General features: G+C 47.0%; 1 protein-coding gene across 2 annotated transcripts in view; it reads left to right on the top strand.

Annotated features, from left to right (window-relative positions):
* Positions 1-22798, top strand: part of DZIP1L (DAZ interacting zinc finger protein 1 like) — a 390767-nt gene that overhangs the window by 49861 nt on the left and 318108 nt on the right. The gene's annotated exons all lie outside the window — the stretch shown is intronic.

Genomic DNA, 22798 nt, shown 5'->3' with positions numbered 1-22798 from the left:
CAGGCCTGAGACATGGTGAATGGGCTTCTTATGTGGGTGGCACAATCAGTGATGGAGGCCCATTAGTAGCTTTTAATTTTCAGGCCCTGGGCACCTGTAGTGCACTTTACTAGGGACTTAAAAGTAAATCAGATTTGCCAATTGGGAGTGAACCAATGTTACCATGTTTAAGGGAGAGAGACTATGCATTTTAGCACTGGTTAGCTGTGGTAAAGTGTGCAGAGTCCTAAAACCAGCAAAAACAGTGTCAGAAAAGTGTCGGCAGGCAAAAAGTTGGGAATGGCCACTCTAAGGCCGTCGGGTCTAGCATCCCCCAATTGAAAATGGGAAGAGCTACCCAACTCCCTGATAGCTCTAATCACTAAGGTGGAAGAATCTGGAGAGACCATCAGCATTGTCGTGGTCAGTCTGCGGACGATGCTCCACCGTAAAGTCTATCCCCTGCAGGGAAATGGACCACCTCAAGAGTTTAGGATTTTCACCCCTCATCTGCATGAGCAATTTGAGGGGCCTGTGGTCTGTCTGAACCCGAAAGTGAGTCCCAAACAGATATGGTCTCAGCTTCTTCAGTGCCCAGACCAGACTCTTTCAATGGCACTCCACCTCTGTTCCAGTGGTAATAGCCTTCTGCTAATAAAAGCTACTGGATGGTCTAGGCCTTCCTCATTTAGCTGTGCTAGAACCGCCCCATGCCGTGTTCTGAAGCAACTGTCTGCACGATAAATTAATTAGAGTAGTCAGGGGCCCTGAGCAAGGGTGCCGTGCACATGGCTTTCATCAGGGAGTCAAAGGGTTTCTGACAAGCCACTGTCCAATTCACCAACCTAGGCTTCTTATTGGAAGTTAATTCTGTTAAGGGGACCACTATGGCGCCATAACCCTTAACAAACCTACTGTAGTATCCAGTGAGGCCTAGAAAGACTCTCACTTCTGTTTTGGTTCTAGGTGGTTGCTAAGCCATGATTATCTCAATCTTGGCATGGAGGGGCTGCACCTTGCCTCCACCTACTAGGTGTCCTGAGTACACCACGGAACCTGCCCATTCTGATGGATACAACTACCTGTGGATTCCTCACCTCATGAATACTCCCATGGCGCCAGCATTCGACGGAAATCTTCTTACTAGTCTCTGCACGTCGACGAGGACGTCACTGTCTCGCACGCGACGCCGTCTGACGTCATACAGGCAATAAGAGGTCCTCGACGACGTGCGGACGTCAGTTCCCTTTTTTCCGTGCATTCGAAACGGTTATCTTCGAGGGAGCAACTGTTACTCTTGCGGTTACAGTGTATATCTTGCTGCGTACTCTTTCTCTGTGGAAATAATGTCGCAGAGAAAGTCTGGATTTAAGCCTTGTCGTGAGTGTGGAGGCAAGATGTCGGTGACGGATCCTCATTCCGATTGCCTTTGGTGTTTGAGCTCCGACCACGACGTCTCGACTTGTGATTCATGTCAGCACATGAATCCGAAGGCCCTTAAAGAACGTGAGGCGAAGCTGTTTATGGCCAAGTCAAAGGAGAAGCATCACAAGAAGTCTTCTCCAAGACATCGGCGTCATCGAGACTCCCGGCGCCGTAGAGAATCTCGGCGTCATTCAAGGGAGGCTCGTTCCAGGTCTCCGGATCGGCGCTGAAAGACATGGGAGGTCAGCCCCACGGTGACGCCGCATCCTTCGACGCCGTTGCCCTCTCCGGCGTCACCAACTTCGCCTGGACAGGCGTCGGTGATTGAGGTATTGGAGCCTCAAGTGTTTTCTCCGGCGCAGACGCCGAGGCCGGCGTCGGGGTCGCCTCCGAGACAGGCACCCCAGTATCCGGCTTTTCCCACCCCTGGAGCCGATAGTTCCGCATTCTTGAATGCGATGTATGCCATCTTCCAACAGATGGCTCCAGGGGGTGCTCCGGCTGGGCCTTTGGCCTTTTCTTTGGGTGATCCTGCGCCTCTTCGGCCGGCACCCTTTATGCCCTTTCTCCCGTTTGGGAACGTGGGCTCGGCGCCAGTGTCGGCGCCGGTGGCCGCTCCGATGGCTTCGGAGGGATTGGCCCCAGGGATTTCCATCCCGTCGACGTCGAGATTTCGGCCTGTGACTCCGGTGGGTCCATCTGTTTCAGCTGCTCTTCAGTCGGCGCCGAAGTTACCCGTGGCGCCGGATGCGGCGTCGGTGGCTTCGGAAGATCGGCGCCGATCTCCGACTTCGGCGGAGGCATTGTCGACTCCGCGGATTGAGCAACGACTGCATTCAAGGAGGCGTGCTCTCCGGGTACTAGAAGAGCAGGAGTACCAACGAGCCCTAGAGGAAGGAGAGCTAGAGGACTCGGGTGATGGGCTGCGTGGACTGGAGTCGGCCAGTGGGCTGGACACTTCCCCTGAGTGGGACCTTTCGTCCCCGGGGGAATATACTGAGGAAGCTGCTTCCTTTCATACAGTGGTACGGAAGGCAGCTAGTTTTTTGGACCTGCCTTTGCCGGTGGTGGAGGCAAAACAAAACCTTTTGACGGAGGTGTTGCATCCGGCCTCAGCCGCGGCGGAGCCTCTGTTACCTTTTAATGACGCTCTGCTGGATCCGGTTTTAGAGGTGTGGAAGAGGCCGGCATCTTCCCCAGCAGTTCACAGAGCCGTGGCCAGGAGGTATCGGACGGCTCCAACTGATCCTGGTTTCCTATCTAGGCACCCTACGCCGGAGAGCTTGGTAGTGCAGGCCTCCTGTTCGTCCAAGTCAGCGCCTGGTTCTTTCCCGACGGTGCCTGGGGACAGAGACTCAAAAAAGCTAGAGGCGCAGTCGAAGAAGATTTTTTCGTCCTGCAGTCTGGCGTTAAAAGCCACTAATGCGACCTGTATCCTGGGGAGGTATATTCATGCTCTGATGGATGACATCTCCTCTTCGTTTACAGAGCTTCCCCAGGGTCTTTTGGATCTTGTCTCTGATGCCCAGGCTGCTGCGACCCAAATTATCCAGACGGGACTGGATACCACCGACTCGGTAGCCAGAGCAATGGGCACAACTGTGGTGGAAAGGAGACAGGCCTGGCTCCGTAACTCGGGCTTTTCGGCAGATGTACAGTCCACATTGTTGGATCTCCCGTTTGATGGGGACAAACTGTTTGGGGCTAAGGCTGATTCGGCCTTGGAACGTTTTAAGGAGAGCAGGGCCACGGCTAAGTCGTTGGGACTCCAAGCTCCTTCTTCCACGGCCTCTTCCAGATTCTTCAGGAGGTTTCGTGGATTTGGGCGTGGCTCTTCCTCCTCTTCCTTTCGGGGAAGATATCAGCAACCTGCCTCTTCCCATCCCTATAGATCTTTTAGGGGGAGGGGTAGGGTCCGCACCAGGGGAGCCTCTCAGCAGCACTCTGCCTCTTCCTCATCCTCTGGCGGGGTGCAGCAGGGGAAGCAGCCTTAGGCTTCCACCATTTCCCACTCACTCCTCTCCTGTAGGGGGAAGATTACAGCATTTTCTCACCAAATGGGAGACTGTTACGTCGGACACTTGGGTTCTCAGTGTTGTGGGAAAAGGCTACACCCTTCCCTTTCGGGAGTTTCCGCCCCTCATCCCGCCCCGCCCTTCGTATTGTTCACAAGAACACCTCCTGTTGCTAGAACAGGAGGTAGAAGTCCTCCTTTTAAAGGGCGCGGTGGAGTTGGTCCCGGAGCAGGAAAGGGGTCAAGGAGTTTACTCAAGGTATTTCCTGATTCCCAAGAAGGATGGTCGTTTGAGACCAATTCTGGACCTGAGGATCTTGAATTGGTTCCTCAAGCAGGAAAAGTTCAAGATGCTGACCCTAGCACAGGTGCTTTTGGCGTTGAACATGGAAGACTGGATGGTGTCTGTCGACTTGCAGGATGCTTACTTTCATATTCCGATACTCAAGTCACACAGGAAGTATCTCCGGTTTGTGGTGGGATCGCAACACTACCAGTTTGCGGTCCTTCCGTTTGGTCTTACTTCAGCACCTCGAGTCTTCACGAAGGTGATGTCGGTGGTTGCGGCAGAGCTCAGAAGGAAGGGGATAGCAGTATTCCCTTACTTGGACGATTGGTTGATCAAAGCCAAGTCCCCGGAGCTTGTGTTGCGTCATCTGCAGTCAACAACCCAGTTGTTGTTCGACCTGGGCTTTTCGGTGAACGAGCCCAAATCTCACCTGGAGCCCTCTCAGCGCCTCCTGTTCATAGGGGCAGTACTGGATACAACATTGGGTCGGGCCTTTCCTCCGCCTCAGCGGATTCAAGATATTCAGGATTTGGTTCCAATGTTTCGAAATGGAGCGGTAGTTCCAGTCCTCAAGGTCCTTCGTCTGCTCGGTCTTTTTGCCTCCTGCATTCTGTTGGTCACGCATGCTCGCTGGCACATGAGGGCTCTTCAGTGGTGCCTCCGAAGGCAGTGGTCTCAACACAGAGGGGATCTAGAGGGTACTGTCAAGATCTCCAGAGATGCTGCTGTGGATTTGAAGTGGTGGATTGCAAGCAACAATCTTTCACAAGGAAAGCCGTTCCAGCAGTCGCCACCAGTGGCCACAGTCATAACGGATGCTTCCACTCTAGGGTGGGGAGCTCATCTGGGGGATCTGGAGATCAAAGGTCTTTGGTCTCCAGAGGAACAGATTTTTCACATCAATCTGTTAGAGTTACGTGCTGTACGTCTGGCTCTCAAGGCCTTCCTCCCTTCCCTTCGTGGTCAGTCGGTACAGGTCCTAACGGACAATACTACCACGATGTGGTACATAAACAAGCAGGGAGGAGTGGGGTCGTACCTTCTCTGCAGAGAAGCTCTTCGACTATGGTCCTGGGCAAAGGACCATCGGATTTGCTTGATAGCAAACCATCTGGCCGGAGTCTTGAACGTGCGTGCGGACAGTCTCAGTCGCCACTTCTCGGCAGACCACGAGTGGCGTCTCCATCCAGATCAAGTCCGTTTAATCTTCCAGAAGTGGGGGTTTCCTCGGGTAGATCTGTTCGCCACTCGAGAGAACGCGCATTGTCCGTTGTTCTGCAGCCTTCAGTATCCGATGCAGGAAGCGTTGGGGGACGCGTTTCAAATGACCTGGTGCGGCCAGTTGCTTTACGCGTTTCCTCCCATACCCTTGATTCTTCGAGTATTGAGGAAGATTCGCCAAGACCGGGCTCTAGTAATCTTAATAGCTCCGGATTGGCCAAGGAGGGTGTGGTACTCCGACCTTCTCCAACTCTCAACGTGCCCGCCGCTCCGTCTCCCTTTCAGGGCAGACCTCCTCTCACAGTCGCAGGGGCAGGTTCTACACCCCAACCTCCAGAGTCTGCACCTACATGCCTGGAGATTGAACGGGGCAACCTGAGTTCCTTCTCTCTCCCGCCTGAGGTAGTGGATGTTATATTAGCGGGCAGGCGACACTCCACTAAATCTATCTACGCTAATAGGTGGTCTAAATTTGTTGCGTGGTGTGGAGAGAGGCAGATTGATCCTTTACATGCTCATCTATCGGACGTTTTGTCTTTTGCTCTATCTCTGGCGCAGAAAGGTTGTGCAGTGGCTACCATTAAAGGTTATTTATCGGCCTTGTCAGCCTTCATATGTCTTCCAGACCAACCATCTTTATTTAAATCCCCTATTGTTATCAGATTCTTGAAAGGTCTTCTAAATCAATATCCTCCAAAGCCATTCGTTATGCCGCAATGGGATTTGTCCTTAGTCCTGACTTTCCTTATGGGGTCCCCTTTTGAACCTATGCATTCTTGCCCCTTGAGGTATTTGGTTTTAAAAACAGTCTTCCTGATAGCTATAACATCAGCAAGGAGAGTGAGTGAGTTGCAGGCCTTATCAGTAAAACCCCCTTATACAACTTTTTATGGGGATAAGGTGGTGTTGAGGACCAAGGCTGCTTTCCTCCCGAAGGTTGTTTCACCCTTCCATTTGGCTCAGGCAATTACTTTGTCCACGTTCTATCCTCCGCCTCATCCTTCCAAAGAGGAAGAAAGACTGCACCGTCTGGACCCAAAGAGAGCGTTGAGCTTCTTTATCGATAGAACAAAGGATTTCAGGCTGGAGGATCAGCTGTTTATTGGATACGTGGGCAAGAGGAGAGGAAAGGCAGTCCACAAGAGAACACTATCCAGGTGGGTTGTTCTTTGCATTAAAATATGTTACTCTTTGGCAAAGAAGGATCCTCCTGAGGGCATTAGAGCTCATTCCACCAGAGCTAAGTCGGCCACTTCGGCCTTAGCCAGAGGTGTTCCTGTGGTCGACATCTGCAAGGCCGCAACTTGGTCGTCCCTTCACACTTTTGCAAAACATTACTGTTTAGATTCTGAGGTTAGAAGGGACGGCCATTTTGCACGGTCAGTGCTGCAGGATTTCTTGGTTTGACCATTTAGGCACCCACCGCCGGGCGTGGTACTGCTTTGGGACTCTATTCATGAGGTGAGGAATCCACAGGTAGTTGTATCCATCAGAAGAACGAGTTACTTACCTTCGGTAACGACTTTTCTGGTGGATACATTAGCTACCTGTGGATTCCTCACGCGTGCGAGACAGTGAAGTCCTCGTCGACGTGCAGAGACTAGTAAGAAGATTTCCGTCGAATGCTGGCGCCATGGGAGTATTCATGAGGTGAGGAATCCACAGGTAGCTAATATATCCACCAGAAAAGTCGTTACCGAAGGTAAGTAACTCGTTCATCTGGCACTTACTGGCCTTGATTGTCAGGCCTGTCTGTTGCAGGGCCTGGAGCACCTCTTGGTAGTGGAGCAGGTGATCCTCTCAGCTGGAACTGTAGACGGCAATGTCGTCTAGGTAGGCTGCACAGAACGCATCCTTAACAGCCAGGACCCCATTAACCAACCGTTGGAAGGTAGCGGGGCATTTTTCAAACCAAAATGCATCATTCTGAACTGGTAATGTCCACCAGGAGTTGAAAAAGTGGATGACCCTTTGACCCCATCAGTCAAGGCGATCTGCCAATACCCTGATGTGAGATCAAAAGTACTGAAGAATTTGGCAGTGCCTAGCCTGTCTACGAGCCCTTCAGCTCGGGGATGAGGTGAGGGTCAGTTTTAGCGACAGAATTGAGACCCTGGTAGTCCACACAGAACCTAAATTCTGTCTTGCCACTGGGTACGACAGCCTTGGGTACCAGCACCACAGTTCTGGGCCATAGACTGCTGGATTTCTCAATTACCCCCAGAGCCAGTATCTTGGCAACTGCATCCTTCATGCTGGCCTTCACCCTGTCTGACAACCTGTAAATGTTATTCTTTACAGGAGAACTGTCTCACGTGTCAATATCATGGGCACAAAAGTGTGTGAGTCCAGGGGTGAGGAACAACAGGGAGGAGGACTGCTCCAGGAACTCGTAGCAGTCCCCTCGCTGGTCCAGGGTCTGAGACCAGTTTCAGACACCCCTTGCTTCTCTCCTTGGCAGTTGTCTGGGCCATTCTTCCAGGCTCCAGACACCCTTGACTCCCCTGCCGGGCAGCCATGAACCTTGTAGTCATGCAGACCCACTGAGGGAATGCCAACATCTCCAAGTGAGACCTTAGCTCTACCTCCCTCCAGGTAGTGTGCTCACGGTCATTGCCTAACAGACAATCTACAGGCATGGCAGGACTCGCAGCAACTTTGAGTACCCCCCCCACTCAAATGAAACTAATGCTACCGGTAGGTGGCTCTCGCGATTGTCGGCTACTATGACTTGGTGGAATGTGTTCAGTAGGACCTGCTCTGCTGACCCCTGACAGTAGTCATGCTGGCTCCTGTGTCACGCAGAGCCTCCACCCGTTGCCCATTAATGGTGACCCACTGCCTATGCTTAGAAGTATTAGCAGGCATGTGAGCTTTTGGCACCATTTCTGCATCCTCCTGGGACACTAGTGTTACCGCTGTCTGTTCATCCAAAACTAACTGGGACTGTCTCCTTCCCGAGGCTACATTAGCCAACCCAGGTGCCTGCCCTCAGGGGAGGGCTGTGCCCTCTTTGGAGTCACCCTTAGAGTGACCATACTTAGTGCCCTCTATTCATTGGGGTACAGACCTCTCTGTCTTACTGTCAAAGAACCCTTTCTTTTTAGACTCAGACTGGGACTGGTTACCAATATTCCGTTTAGAATTATTTTTGGGGCCTTTTGGGGACTTCTTATTTTTAAGTTTTTCTACCCCCTCTTTCTTCTATTGAGGACCCTGGCCATCTTTGTTGATGTAACCCCTCACCCCTGATATCTTTTTGGACACTGGTGCTAGCCCAGAGGTCCACCTCCTCGGCAAGTTTTCTGGGATCAGTCAGCTTACTATCAACTAGGGGCTGGCGAAACTCTGTGAAGCAAATACTGAGCATATGCTCTCTCAGGATCAAATTGTACAAACCCATGTAATTATTTACTTTACTGCCCTGCCCCCTACCCATTCAGTGCCTTACTAGAAAAGAAAAAGAAATCTACCCAGATTTGGTTGAGGAGCTTGGTACTGTCCCGGAATCTCTGGCAATACTTTTCAGGGGTCAGTCCAAATTTGGCAGTCAAAATGGCTTTCATAAGGCATACTTGTTCAGATCCCCAACCTCTACTGTAAGAAGTGTGTCCCTCCCACTTATTGGCACATGTTTCCACAAGCCCGCCCCCATTGCTCTTCAGGAATCCCATGAGCCCTTAGTGCAACTTCATATGCAGTAAGCCACTTATGAATGTCATCTCCCACCACACAACTTGACACCACATCCTTGGGTATATGAACCTTTTTGTCTCCAGCAGGTCCCGTATGTATGCTGCCACCATCACTGCTGGACTCAGACTTCCTAGACTTGAGCTACAGCTCTTTCACACTCAGTTCATGAGCCAAGATCAGTTTCTTTTCTGCCAAGGCCCTCTCAGCCTCAGCCCTCCTCTGCCTCTATTTTCATTCTTGCCAACCGTAGTTGAAATTCTCTTTCCTCCCTCCTTTCCTCTGCGGTTAGGCCATAATGTGAGACACTGCTTCCAGGTCTCACAGGAGGAACAAAATATCAGGATTGTCACCCCCAACTACTGCTGGTAAATCCTCTGGAGTGCCATCCTCTTGCTCTCCCAACTTAACATGCTCTTGTGAGTGGGCTTCTGCCCAGGCCCTCAGCGCCTTTTCGTACTCCTCCTTCTTGGAGGCTCCACTGGTAGGTACCCCCATCCATTTGCAGAAACCCTTCAACTGGTTGACAGTAAATGTCTCCAGCTTGGCTATGTCAGACTCTCCAGCTCCACTTGTGGACCCAGCCAGATACATGTTGTATAGGATCAGATTAGAAAATGTCAAGCAGGGAAATTTGCAGCAAAAAGAATCAAATCAAAAAATGATCTTTGACTGTGGGTGGGTAGTGTACACATAGCTATTGCATGGCACTACACAAACAAAAGTCCTATCCTCACCGCTGATCACCAATGTTAGAAATGGGGTCTCTAGTTGGCAGAGGTATACACCCTTGTCCAAGTAGGGGGCCACAATTCTAGTCATGGTATGTCACACACAATTCAAATTATCCTGTGCCCACCCTCTGGTAGCTTGGCACTGAGCAGGCTTAACTTAGAAAGAAATGTGTTAAGTATTTGTACAATAAATCGTACCGTAACACAGTGAAAACACCACAAAAATATACCACACAGGTTTAGAAAAATAGATATTTATCTGAATAAAATAAGGTCAAAACGACAAAGATCCCATAAGCACAAGTTGAAATATCACTTTTAAAATGTTTAAAAGAGTTTTAATCATTGGAAATAAACAGTTGTCTCTTTGTTATACGCAATACCTGGGATGCGTAAAAAATAACGACGTGCAGAGACCGCAGAGGAGGAGATGATGGGAAAAATACGATGAGTGTCGGATTTTCCGGCGCGGCACAGACGATGCGTCATTTGTTTCCACGCTGCAAGGGGTTTGAGTTTTTTTTCGACATGCAGCCTTGGTTCCTTACTGTGATGCAGGGATATTTGGACTCCCAGGGACGATGCAGGGAAATCCTTGACGCGCTGGAAGAAGGCACCATCGCTGCGTCGATCCGGTAGGCGATGCGTCAAATTTTCTGTCACAAGGCAGGCGCTGCATCGAATTTCCACTCAGGAAGTGCTGCAAATTCTCGGTCGCAATGCAGGCAGTGCATCAATTTTCAAAGCACAAGGAGTTTCCTGAAGAGATGAAGTCTTTTTGGCCCTGAGACTTCAGAAAACAGAAGACATGCTCAATCCAAGCCTTTGGAGAGCGCTTTTGGGAAAGGCAGAGTCCTTCTGAGCAAAGCAGTTCAGATGAGTCATTTGGGCAGTCAGGCAGTTCTTCTGACAGAGTGCAGGTGTAGGTCCAGAAGTGTCTGGGTTGCTGGGGTCAGAGCTCCAATTTATATACCCAAAAGTGCCTTTGAAGTGTGGGAAACTTCAAAGAGTGGTTTTGAAGTGCACAAGTTCCCCTTTCAGTATAGTCCTGTCTGCCAGGATCCCAGTAGAGGGTTTGGCAGTCCATTGTGTGAGGACAGGCAACTAGCCTTTGAAATGTATGCGTCAGGCACTCCACACTTTCAGCCCTAGAAGACCCATTCAGTATGCAGATGAGTGCAGGTGTGACTGAGTGTCCTGTGTTTGTGGGTGGAATGCACAAGGGAGCTGTCAACCAGTCCAGACATGGATTGGAGACAGGCTGTAAGGCACAGATGGTTTTTAAGTGCAGAGAAATGCTCACTTTCTAAAAGTGGCATTTCTAAAATAGTAATATAAAATCCAACCTCACAAATAAGCAGGATTTTATATGACCATTTTGGCCATACTAAATATGACCTGGTTACCCATTTCAGATCACAATCTACCACTCAAAAAGTATATGGGGGCAGTCCTAATGCTAGCCTATGAAAGGAGCAGGCCTCGCAGTAGTGGAAAACAAATTTAGGAGTTTTTCACTACCAGGACATAAAAAAACGATATGTACATGCCCTGCCTTTTACCTACATAGCAACCTTCCCTATGGGTTACCCAGGGCCTACCTTAGGGGTGACTTATATGTAGAAAAAGGAGAGTTCAAGGCTGGCAAGTTCTTTTAAATGCCAAGTCGAAGTGGCAGTAAAAACTGCACACATAGGCCTTGCAATGGCAGACCTTAGACATGGTTAAGGGGCTTCCTATGTGGGTGGCACAATCAGTGCTGCAGACCCACTAGTAGCTTTTAATTTACAGGCCCTGGGCACATGTAGTGCGCTTTACTAGGGACTTATAAGTAAATCGTATATGCCAATTGGGAGTGAATCAATGTTACCATGTTTAAGGGAGAGAGTATATGCACGTTAGCACTGGTTAGCAGTGGTAAAGTGCGCAGAGGCCTAAAACCAGCAGAAACAGTGACAGAACAGTGGAGGGAGGCAGGCAAAAATTTGGGGGGAGACCACCCTAAGGCTGTCAGGTCTAACAGGGACACCATGAGAACGATGGGTGTTGAACACCAGGAGGACTATGGGTGTTGAACTCCATTACTCCTCACCTTACCACCTCAAGGGTAATTTGGGCATGTAGAGGAAGAATAGAGATCTATAGCAGTCCTTAACAGCTAGAGTATTAGGTTCAGGCCGCAGTTGGCTTCATCACCTGTATGGGGTCCAGAGTCTGCCAAGACGGTCCTTGGGAGAATGCACTCCTTACTAGGTCCTCTTTGGGATACCTGTGTATGTCCCAGAACTAGATCGTGCTGGTATGGTGGCAGCAGACACACATTTTGACATAAATGAACATCTCACTGTTATACAGGAGCTTCAGCAATTTTGTGATGATAATTCATCCACCAGTGCTGCCACCTTAGGAATAAGGGATTTGCCAACAACTTCTACAGGCTAGATTCCTAAAGTTGGAGATCTGGTTCGTGTGAAGATTGCTGTGAAGAAGGAATTCAGTCCAACCTACAGAGCAACGGTACCAGTACTGGGAATACAAGGCATCAGAACTATCATCTTACCACCGCTGCCATGCTCAAAAGCCAACAGATTTGTCTCCATCAACCACATCAAATAGCACCATGTGGTCGATCCTGCACAGTAGACCCAGAGGTCCCTTGCGTAGTTCCCGGTTCACTTTCACTACCCAACAGGACATACCTCTTCAAAGAAGAAACAACTCCTCTTCCGACTACGCCAGCATGTACAATGCTGCTACAAAGGCCTCCTCGAGCAATGGAAGGGTGGAAAATGAGAGCTTGCTGATTCCTGTTACCGCTTCATCGACAAGAACTGTCCAAGATGTGGCTGTTTTCTACTCCGATGCATCACAAACTGATGACACCGTCTACTACGAACCTCCACGCATGGATCCACCCACCAGTAATGCACTGGCTTCTGTGTTTGCAGAGACTGCTTCTGGATACTTCATCGACCAAGATTACTTTTCTTCAACTTCATCCTTTCCTGCAATTGAAACTATTTCAAAGACACGTAAGCTACACATATGTCTTAAAAATAACTATTTGTTTCATCCATGGAATTATCTGGGGATATTTCTGACATTGCTTGCCTTTCTGTTATGGATTGATTTTGTGACTGTTTTCTTTCTCTTGATAAATGGTCATTATCTTCCTGAACGCATGTCTGTCGAGCCAGTGGATGAAGTTCTAACTCCATATCTTTCCTCACATAAGGTCTGAAGAGACTTGTGCCTTGTAAACATTTCAGCGGTACCAATTCCAGATGGGATTGTTTGGCATAAACGTCTCTTTGATATAAACTGGCCTGCTGAGGTTATACAAATTCAATATGTTTTCGAAATTTCAGTGACTGATGTAATTACACCTGGTGTTGTTTCTTATCACTGGGATGTTCAAACAGTTGATTCAGTGTTTGCTGACCTGCAAGATTACACTGAATTTGAAAGCGATGATGTGTATACTAACAAAGAATTATGGGGAAATGTTCTGGTGTAATTATTGGGGACATTACTACCTGCATCAAGCAACTAGACACAGATCAGTATTTAATTATACACAGTGGGAACATTGTTCAACACCTCCTGTGGTGAGCCCCAAAACATATACAGACAAATTTGCATATTTTTCTGGGCATGACACTACGAAGGCAGAGTCATATTACTTCAAATTACCACTGTCTAAAATTCGGAAACTTTAACTAACATTAAATTAATCTGTTCAGATTCCTTTGTTTCCTGACTTGCAGTTGAAGGATATGAATAATAAAAGAACACCTTTGATGTAAAACTTGTATGGGGAACACAAGATTGCCAAATTCAGGGTATGGAAGCTTTGTTTAGACCATGCCTTATTCCTGGTCAAATGATATTTTTAAATGACACAGTTCTACCGACCTCCTGCCTGGGGTTAGCAAAAATAAAAGAACTCAATGCGGCCAGTATCCCCACACCAGCCAAATTCACCAATTGGCAATCCTTCCTAAATGTCACTGAGAATTAAATGCAAAGGTTCAGGATGAAACCTATAATACGTCACTTTCCAGTCCCGGTGGGTGGTTATTGTGGCCAGTGGACACACATGGGTGTCAGGTGTGTTGTGTTCATTCCTCAGGGGCTTTCAAGTTCAGCCAGCCAGACCATCGCTTTGTCTCAGGTCCACACTCGGGTATAGTTACCACATAGAGTGTGGGTAAACTGCGCCAACAATGGTTACAGACTAACACCTTAGCAGCAGTTAAAGAGCATCTTAATCTCCTTTCAGAGGAAATGCAGGTGCCTTATGTGGACCAAGAGCTGCTGGTGGTCCCGATGAGGGTTCATTTACAGTCATGCCCCATGAGACTGCAGCTGATTCACAAGGCCACTTATGAGCCACCACTGGTCAACTATCTGGTTCCTCAGGCACTTTGGATGGTGCTGCCTTTGCAGATGATCCTTTGTTTGAGGCTGCTGCACACTTTTGCTCCATGGATCCATCTGCCAATCCTGTCATCAGTCTGACATTTGACGATGTGGAGTCATTCCTGGATGCACTTCCTTTAGGTGACTTCGGAGACACTCTTCAAGATGATGATTATTGCTAACTGATTTGACCATTGGCCTTATTCAGAAGTTAACAATGTAATGCCAAATTGGCTTATTGATTTGATTACCATTTGGCCTGCTGTGTTTGTCATGGTCAACATGTTTATCTCTTTGTATGTTTTTAGCTAGTTTTATAATGATTTTAACTTCTTTTTAGATGTTTTTAGCGCAGAGCATTTTTTGCTTGGACTCGTGCATCTTCTGAGGCGTCATCGTTATGGTGTCATCCTTGCTCTGGCAATGTGGAGGGTGTAGTGGATTCTATTTAGTTTTAATGGGAAGCAGGAGTTTAGCTTAGCCTTCTGGCCTACAGGCCTGTGCCCCGTCACTTAGTGACTTTTAACCTACTTAGCTTGCTCTGTCTTAGGTTATTTATTTAATTATTTCTTTCAAAATTGCTGCTATGTTTATAGTTAATGAAATGTTTTGATTTGACTTTATCAGTGCCACTCTGTGAAGGCTTCACTATCATCTTCAAATTTAAGTGAGATACGTAGGTATTCACATCATGTCCCTTTCTTACTTACGTGTGACAGGAACATGATGTACTTTTGGAGGGAATTGTTTATATAACTGCCCCCCCAAGCATGCCTCCTTATCTATTGTTGGGGAACATACCTGCGTCAGGGGTCCTACAAGATCTGGATAAATACATCTCACGCAGACCCAGGGTTATCAGAAGGATTCCTACCAGATGCCGTTTACGCCATCTATGCTGTAAATCACTTTGATGCAGACCCAGCCATTGTGTCAGCACGAAGTCTGATCTAGATACCTCATTCCAAGGTAACAAGGGTTGGGGCGCATCTCATGGACCTGGTACTGGCAGATTAGGTTTATCACACCTAGCTCTCTTTAGTTTAGAGACTAGGTTCTTCATGCTAGGTTTTTAAGGATATTTTACATTTCATGTTTATTGCAAGATGGTGGGGGATCTTTGTATTCACGACTGTCATCTTTACAATTCTGCTTCTTGCATTGTTCTTTATCTTAATCGTTGCAGCTCATACATTTTACAGTAGATTGCAGTCTTTTCAGTAAACCAGTTGAAAACTTTCCTGCATCTCCTTTATTGCCTGTGTGTGAATGAGACTTATTGCTAATGTGAGAAAAGGGTAATCTCCATTCCACCATGACTCCCCTGAGATGTCACATTCTGGAGTCCATGCATAAAGGCTGCCAGAAATCAACTTTTACTGATTGGGTTTTCGGTGAGGTACTGCTTGTGAGCTGGGAAGGTTGGGCCGACAGTTGTGAATTGTTGTAGAATTGGCCTAGTCGCCTACAAACAAAAGTTCTGTCATCCCTAAACCAGCAGTCTCGTCTAGGAGCGAGAGTCGAACTACGACATTGCCAAGCAGGACGCCACATGGCTGGATGACATCACGGAGATGTCCAATCTAGAAAAACAAACAATTGCAAACCAGAATATCTTACCTGCTGAGAGAAGACCTGCCCCTTTGGAAGCATCAGCACTTTGTTCTAGTTCTCTGGAGATCAAAACATTCCTAAGCCCTACAAATTATGTGTTGCTGGAAAAGATTCTCATTCTCTTTTCAACAGCCCTAAGGTCCTCCGGGCAGACTTCTATTTGCCAGTTTTCTCTCCCACCATGGTTCTCTTAGATACTACTCCCAAGAGGCCAGTGGTGGCTCCTCGAGGACTGTGAGAATCTTTGCCCTTGGTGTCCATGGAGCAGCAATAGAATGACAGTCATTTGACCATAGAAGAGCAATTCCACTCCCCAAGTGCCTGCAGGAGTTGTGAGTCCCTGGGTCATCTTTTCTCTGATGACCAGTGTAGGAAAGTACTATCTTCCTTGGCATGGTACCCCCATGTTTACCTATATGTCAGTATGTTTTTGCCTGTCTCACTGAGATCCTGCTGGTCAGGACCCCAGTGCTCATAGTTTATGGCCTAATGTGTGTTTCTGTATAGTGCTTGACTGTGTCACTGAGGCTCTGCTAATCAGAACCTCAGTGCTTACGCTCTTTCTGCTTTTAAATTTGTCACTGTAGGCTAGTGACTTCATTTACCAATTTCAATTGGCACACTGGACCCCCCTTATAAGTCCCTATTATATGATACCTAGGTACTCAGGGCTTTGGGGTTCCAGGAGATCCATATGGGCTACAACATTTCTTTTGCCACCCACAGGGAGCTCAGACAAACCCTTCCACAGGCCTGCCATTGCAGCCTGCGTGAAATAACGCACACGTTATTTCACAGCCATTTTCACTGCACTTAAGTAACTTATAAGTCACCCATGTGTCTAACCTTCACTTGCTGAAGGTTAGGTGCCAAGTTACTAAGTGTGAGGGCAACCTTGCACTAGCAAAGGTGACCCCACATAGTTCAGGGCTACTTCCCGGGACTTTGTGAGTGGTGGGACGCCTTTACAGGTTTGCACTCCATATAGGTCAATCCATATATGTAGCTTCACAATGGTAACTCCGAATATGGCCATGTAACATGTCTAAGATCATGGAATTGTCCCCTCACTCCAAATCTGGTATTGGGGAGTGATTTCCATGCATCCTAGGGGCTCCACCATGGACCCCCAGTACTGCCAAACCAGCTCTCTGAGGCTTGCACTGCAGCTACAGCTGCTGCCACCTCACAGGCAGGGTTCTGCCCTCCTGGGGTCTTAGCAGCTCAGTCCCAGGAAGGCAGAACAAAGCATTTCCTCTGAGAGCAGAGTGTTACACCCTCTCCCTTTGGAAATAGGCGTTACAGGCTGGGGAGGGGTAGCCTCCCCCAGCCTCTGGAAATGCTTTGAAGGTCACAGATGGTGCCCTGCTTGCATAAGCCAGTCTACACTGGTTCAGGGACCCCTTGTCCCCTGCTCTGGCGTGAAACTGGACAAATGAAAGGAGAGTGACCACTCCCCTGTCCATCACCACCCTAGCGGTGGTGCCCAGAGCTCCTCCAGTGTGTCCCAGACTTCAGCCATCTTGCTTTGCAAGGTGTGTGGGTCCTTTGGGGGGCTCTGAGTGGCCAGTGCCAGCAGGTGACACCAGAGACCCCTCCTGAAAGGTGCTTACCTGATAAGGTAGCCAATCTCCCTCTCAAGGCTATTTAGGGTTTCTCCTGTGGGTTCTCTCCAGATTCTGCTTGCAAGTTTCCTTCAGGAATCCTCTGCAACTTCTGCTTCATCCTCTGACCTTGGATCAACCGCAGTCTGCTCCAGGAACCGCTGTAACAGAAACAAAGCATCCACAAGGGATACTTTTCCTCTGCAACTTCAGCTCCAGCCAGAAACTGCAACTGTTTCCACGCGTGCACGCACTGGGGATCCCCTGTCTTCATCCTGCACCAGAGGGACTGAAGAAATCTCCTGTGGGGTGACGGAGTCACTCCCCTGCTCAAGCAGGCACCTTCTAAGACGACGACCGGTACTCTTGGACTCCTCTCACAACGGCGAGCGTGCTCCTAAGGACACAGAGGGTGGACCCCATCTACATAGACTGTCCTGAGGACCTGCTGAAGCAATTTGGAGGTGGTACGACCTTGCCTTCCCTGAGAGCGACAGTACCCCTGTGTACTGCGTCTTCTTCACCTCCTGAGGTCTCTGTGCACTATTTGCAAAATTCCGTTGTGCACAGCCTGGCCCAGGTCCCCAGCACTCCATCCTGCGATGCTCAACTCGCTGAGTTTTTCTTCGGCGGCGTGGGACCTTCCGTTGTTGTGCTGCGCCAGCTGATTTTGCACCACCTGTGTCCCCGTGTCCTGGGACTACCGTGGGTGCTGTCTGGTATCCTGAGGGTTCTCTAAAGTGCTGAGAGCCCCCTCTTCCTCCTCACACAGAGTTGAGGCCCCCAGGTCTCTCCTGGGACCAGCCAGTGCCGTTTTGATGCAAAACGCACTTTTGTCGTAACCAAGTCTTGTTGGCGACTTCCAGCACGAAATCAAGTCTGCATCCATCTTCATGTCTTGGGACATCCTTTGCATCACGCAGGAACCCGCTGGCATCTTCCTAGGGTGCATTCCTGCAGTCTTCGTCTAACCGGGAACTCTTCTTTTGCACCCTCTTCTGGGTTGGCAGGGGCTTCTGTCCTTCCTGGAACTTCTTTCGACTTCTGGACTTGGTCTCCTTCTTTTGCAGGTCTTCAGATCCAGGAATCAAGCAGTTGTTGTTTGCAGACTTGGTTGGTTACTGCAAAATTTCAATCACGAGGTGTAGTGTGTCCTAAGGAAACTTGCAGTACTTTACTCCTGCTTTTCTGAGATTTGGGATGGGGTAATTTACTTAACTTTACTGTATTCTTACGCTCCCAGCGATTCTGCACACACTACACTTGTATATGGGGGAATTCGTGATTCACATTCTACTTTCTTAGTATATGGTTTGTGTTGCCCCTAGATCTATTTTCTCCCATTGCATTCTATAGCATTTACTATTGTTTGCACTATCCTATGTCTAATTACTTGCCTTATTTTGGTGTCTAGTCTATATATTGTGTATAACACTAACCTCCAGAAGATGTATTGCCTCTGAGATATTTTTGGTACTGTGTCACACGAATAAACTACATTTATTTTTTGGTAACACTGAGTATTGTCTTTACTTGTGTATAAGTATTCTGTATCTATAAGTGATATTGCATGAGCTTTGCAAGTCTCCTAGTTCAGCCTAAGCTGCTCTGCTATAGCTACCTCTATCAGTCTAAGCTGCTAGAACATTACTACTTCACTAATAAGGGATAACTGGACCTGGTATAAGGTGTAAGTACCCAAGGTACCCACTACAAACCAGGCCAGCCTCCTACAGTCAGGCAGTCACCTCTTCCTTTTTGATAGTTCTTCCTGGGTTGAGTAATTTTCTGAGAACGTGGTGGTGAGGTGCCATTCCTGTGCTGTCCATTAACCATAAATTGTAGAATTTGCTAACCCCAATCATGGCACCTTTCCCTTAGAAAACTCACCTAATTTTTCAGACTTACTTTCTCAGCTTACTGCTAACCTCCCAAGAGTTTCTCATCCAAACGTACCCCAGTGTTAGCTACCTGTAGGATTGTTTCCTCGCTTCTAGCCACTCCTGCATGGATAGAAGTTATCTTCCTGTTTTTCAGCGCAATCATTGTTGGTTCCTCCTGGTAGGAGCACAGACAAAGTCTAGAGTGGCTCTGGGCTGAACAGTTTTAATTCAAGTGCGATTTCAATTCAAACGGAGTAGCTGTAAAGGCTGTCCCGCATCCCCCCATTTCCACCTAGTGGTTACTTTTGGCACTGCACCAGCTTCACCTGCTCTGAGAGGCAAAGCCTTGAGGAGGCTAGTCATTAACAGCCAGCCTGGGACATGGCTTCCAGATCCTGCAGCACGGTTACTGGGCAAACTGGTTCTCATCTTCTTTGTTCACAAGCAGTACAGAGTGCAGTTTCTAAAAGTCGCTTTTCCACATATACAAAGTCTACTGAATTAGATGTTTAATTTAAACAAGTGGAAAACAACTTTGTATACAAGTTACTTCATTTTCCCAGGTGAATTTGCAAAAAAATAGGTTTTTATTTATAACTAGGTCTGCTCATGGAAAATGTAGCTTTGCTTACAATTTGACAGTCGGTTTTCTGCACTACTTCCGCTATGGACCAACCTTTACTTTGCATCTAGCATGACTCACTTTTTTATATGAAGTAACCTACTGGCTTACAGGGCACACTTAAGAGATGGTTTAACTAACACATTTGAAGTAGGTTTTCCAACATTTGCATGATTCACTGCAGCGATGTTAAACTGTAGCACAGCCATAGAGCACTGATGCTAAAACCTTTAGTCGTATACGTGGGAGACACAACTACACTCTGCAGCCCATATGAGTTTAACTTCCATGCCACTGGTGCAGTTCCTACCCCAACATGCTACAGCGTCACTGGAGAAGTAAATGAGCCTGCTGTGTGAAACCACTTAACACAGTTTATTTTTATGCAGAGTATGCACACTGTTGCATTGAATGATTCACAGTGTACAGTCACAAAATAAGCAAAAAATAAAGTCCATAAAAGGAACAATTATGGGGGTAGGACACAGAATAGATGATGTCCTAGGGAAATAAAGTTGTGAAAAGTTACAAAAAGAGCATATGTTGGCAAGAGTGCATAATGTCAGGAATATGTATCCATTCCCCTTCTGACTTTAGGTTTTTACAGAGCACTTAGTGTTACCAGTATTTTTGTATCTTTTCCAGATAGTATTCTTGCAAAATACACCAAGCGTTGTATAATATTACATTTTATTCAGAAGCAGGTTTTACCTATGCCTTTTTAACCTATGTATTCAATGCACTGTTTTTTCTCTGAAGTATGAAAAAGCAGGTCAACTTGCTAGATGGTATGGTCTATATATCAGACTTGCACTTTGCTTTGCCCTTCCTGTAGACAGCAGAGCAGTCTATCTAGACTTGACAAGCTTGCCAACAAGAAGCAATTTTTCACTTCTCCGACTGCCACTAAAGACCTGAATCTATCAGACCTCAAAAAGCAGCGTTGTACCTTTGATAGGGGTCATCGCTCTTGGCTAGAGCGAAGGCCAAAAAAACAGTGAAAGATTTCTACAAAACTAGGCATGATAATAGACCTTTAGTCAGTAAACATGTCTTTTTGGGTTGGTTCAAATTGGTTTAGTAGTTATAGAGATTGTTGAATTTAAAAAAGGTGTTGGGTTAGCTTTGCAGTGTTAATGTTTATGATAGCTAATTGGTGAGAGCTTAGTCACAAATAATAGTTTAGTTGCACGGTTCACAGACCATCCTCTGTGTCCATAGAAGTAACCGCGTTAATCAATTTTTTTAACATTCAAATACTTTTACATTTTTTAATCCTTTAAAAAATTTACAAAAGAAAATTAACATAGTAATTTACTATATGCAGTGAGAACTGTGTTGCCAGGTGCTAAGCCCAGAGTCCGCTTCCTCCAGGTAAAATTAATCAGCACAGGGACTCGTAGAAGGCATCCAAGGCTCGTTGAGCATGGCCAAAGGCTGCAACCAAGGTTATGTGACCAAAGCCTGTTATTTAGGGCCATTTACCAAATACAGCCCCTTTAATGGCATTACGCTGAATGTGGGTCTTCCACTGACCAGCTCTGTCCCCGAGCTTACTGTGCATGACTGTAGATGATGTGCAACAGGGGGCTGGCCACAGGCAGTGGGGGACATGGCCAGTTTGCCTGAATCCCTGAGGGAACATATGCAGCTTGGTGCAGGGTCTGGCCATAGAACACTAAAAACTGCTAGGATGCTTTGAGTGTTGGACACATGACCTGGTCAGAGCCAGTCTCTGCTTTCAGTTTATGAAATACACAGCTGGAGGCCAATTGCAGTAGAGGCTGCCTGCATGGAAAATTCGGTGCAGGGCCTGGCTTAGGCCATTTCCTGCGGCCAACCACTTAGATGCATAGGTGCATGGAAAATTCGGTGCAGGGCCTGGCTTAGGCCGTGTCCTGCGGCCAACCACTTAGATGCATAGGTGTGTGGGTGCAGGGCCTCGAGCTTAAATATTCTGTGCAAGGCGAAGGCTGTGCACAGTGGGGACTTTTGCTACATGGGCATCTAGGTGCAGGTTGTGTTCACTGGTCTACTCCTGCTGAGCATGTCCATGAAAAGTGGGGTCTAGATGTCCAAACGTTGGACCTGCATTCCACCACTAATGTTAGTTTTATAAATACAGATCAGAAATGCACTGAAAAATAGTTAAAATTACGTTATCATAGTGTCTTCACTACTGTAAACTAAAACGTCATAAGGGCTGGTGTTGGGAATGACATCCTTTTTGATTTACATGTTGTGATTATACATTGAAATTGATACTTATTCTGTTTTTGAGAGCCAGGAAAATTGCTTAGTTCTTCAACCATGGGCTTGTTAGATACCGAAAGGTAGGGTGGGTAATTTGATTTCTGTTTTGAAAACCCAATAAAAATATCTTGTAAAAATATACCCTTAAAATAAATAACATTGGTCCTAGTCTGTAAAATATCCAGTTGTGTCTTGGTAAATTATTTTCCCTAAGGTCTATAAGATCGTTGTTTTGATTACTAACCTATTTAGTAGTATTTTATAAATAATCTTTCTGCCTGTGTTTGCTTGAACATTTCAGTTCTTTATCTTTTAACTGTTTTACATTACGTTTGGATGTCTCTTGTATGATGGCTCCTCTTGAGCTCAGCTGATAATATATCAAAAGGTGAATCAAGAAAATATCTTCGAGACAATCGGTCTAACCTTTGTCTTTCTGTAGATTAATTTGATATTTGGGCACGCTCAGCATTAGTGTGTTCAGTATCTATCTTTTCAAAAACAATAAATCAAATGAAAAATGCAAGGAAAGGCCCCAGAGATGCAACACAATTTATTTACCAATTCTTGAAATTCTGCAATTCATGTTGAACTTGCCCTTGTGTGCAATCCAATTCTATCTTCGAGTATTTTTAGAAACATTGTAAACTATTTATAAAGACAAATATTGCTTTGAGAAAATTGTATTAGGCAATGGATTAGGAAAGGGCAGAATAAAAATTCTGTTACTAAAATAGCGATTCACATAGCCAATTGCCATGTCCTTATGTAACTCAGTAGCTTATTGTTCACACATTGTGGGTTCTCGAAAACCTGAATAGCGATTTTCCAGGTCGGAGAAATCCTGAGACTCAGTGGCGAACAGCCTCATCTTAAGCCTTGAAAAGCAAAGTTACCTTGTGCTCCATTCTATGAACTTTCTGTTTAAGTACAGTGATAGATGTATTGGTTTGAATCACATGTAGCTATCAACATGTTTATCTGATTTCGCAAGATAGAGTAGCACATTACTTTTACTCATGCTTGGTACATGTATTATGTTTAA

This window comes from Pleurodeles waltl, chromosome 11 (genome assembly GCF_031143425.1).
Source record: "Pleurodeles waltl isolate 20211129_DDA chromosome 11, aPleWal1.hap1.20221129, whole genome shotgun sequence".
Lineage (NCBI taxonomy): Eukaryota > Metazoa > Chordata > Amphibia > Caudata > Salamandridae > Pleurodeles > Pleurodeles waltl.
This window is presented reverse-complemented; position numbering and strand designations above follow the sequence as displayed.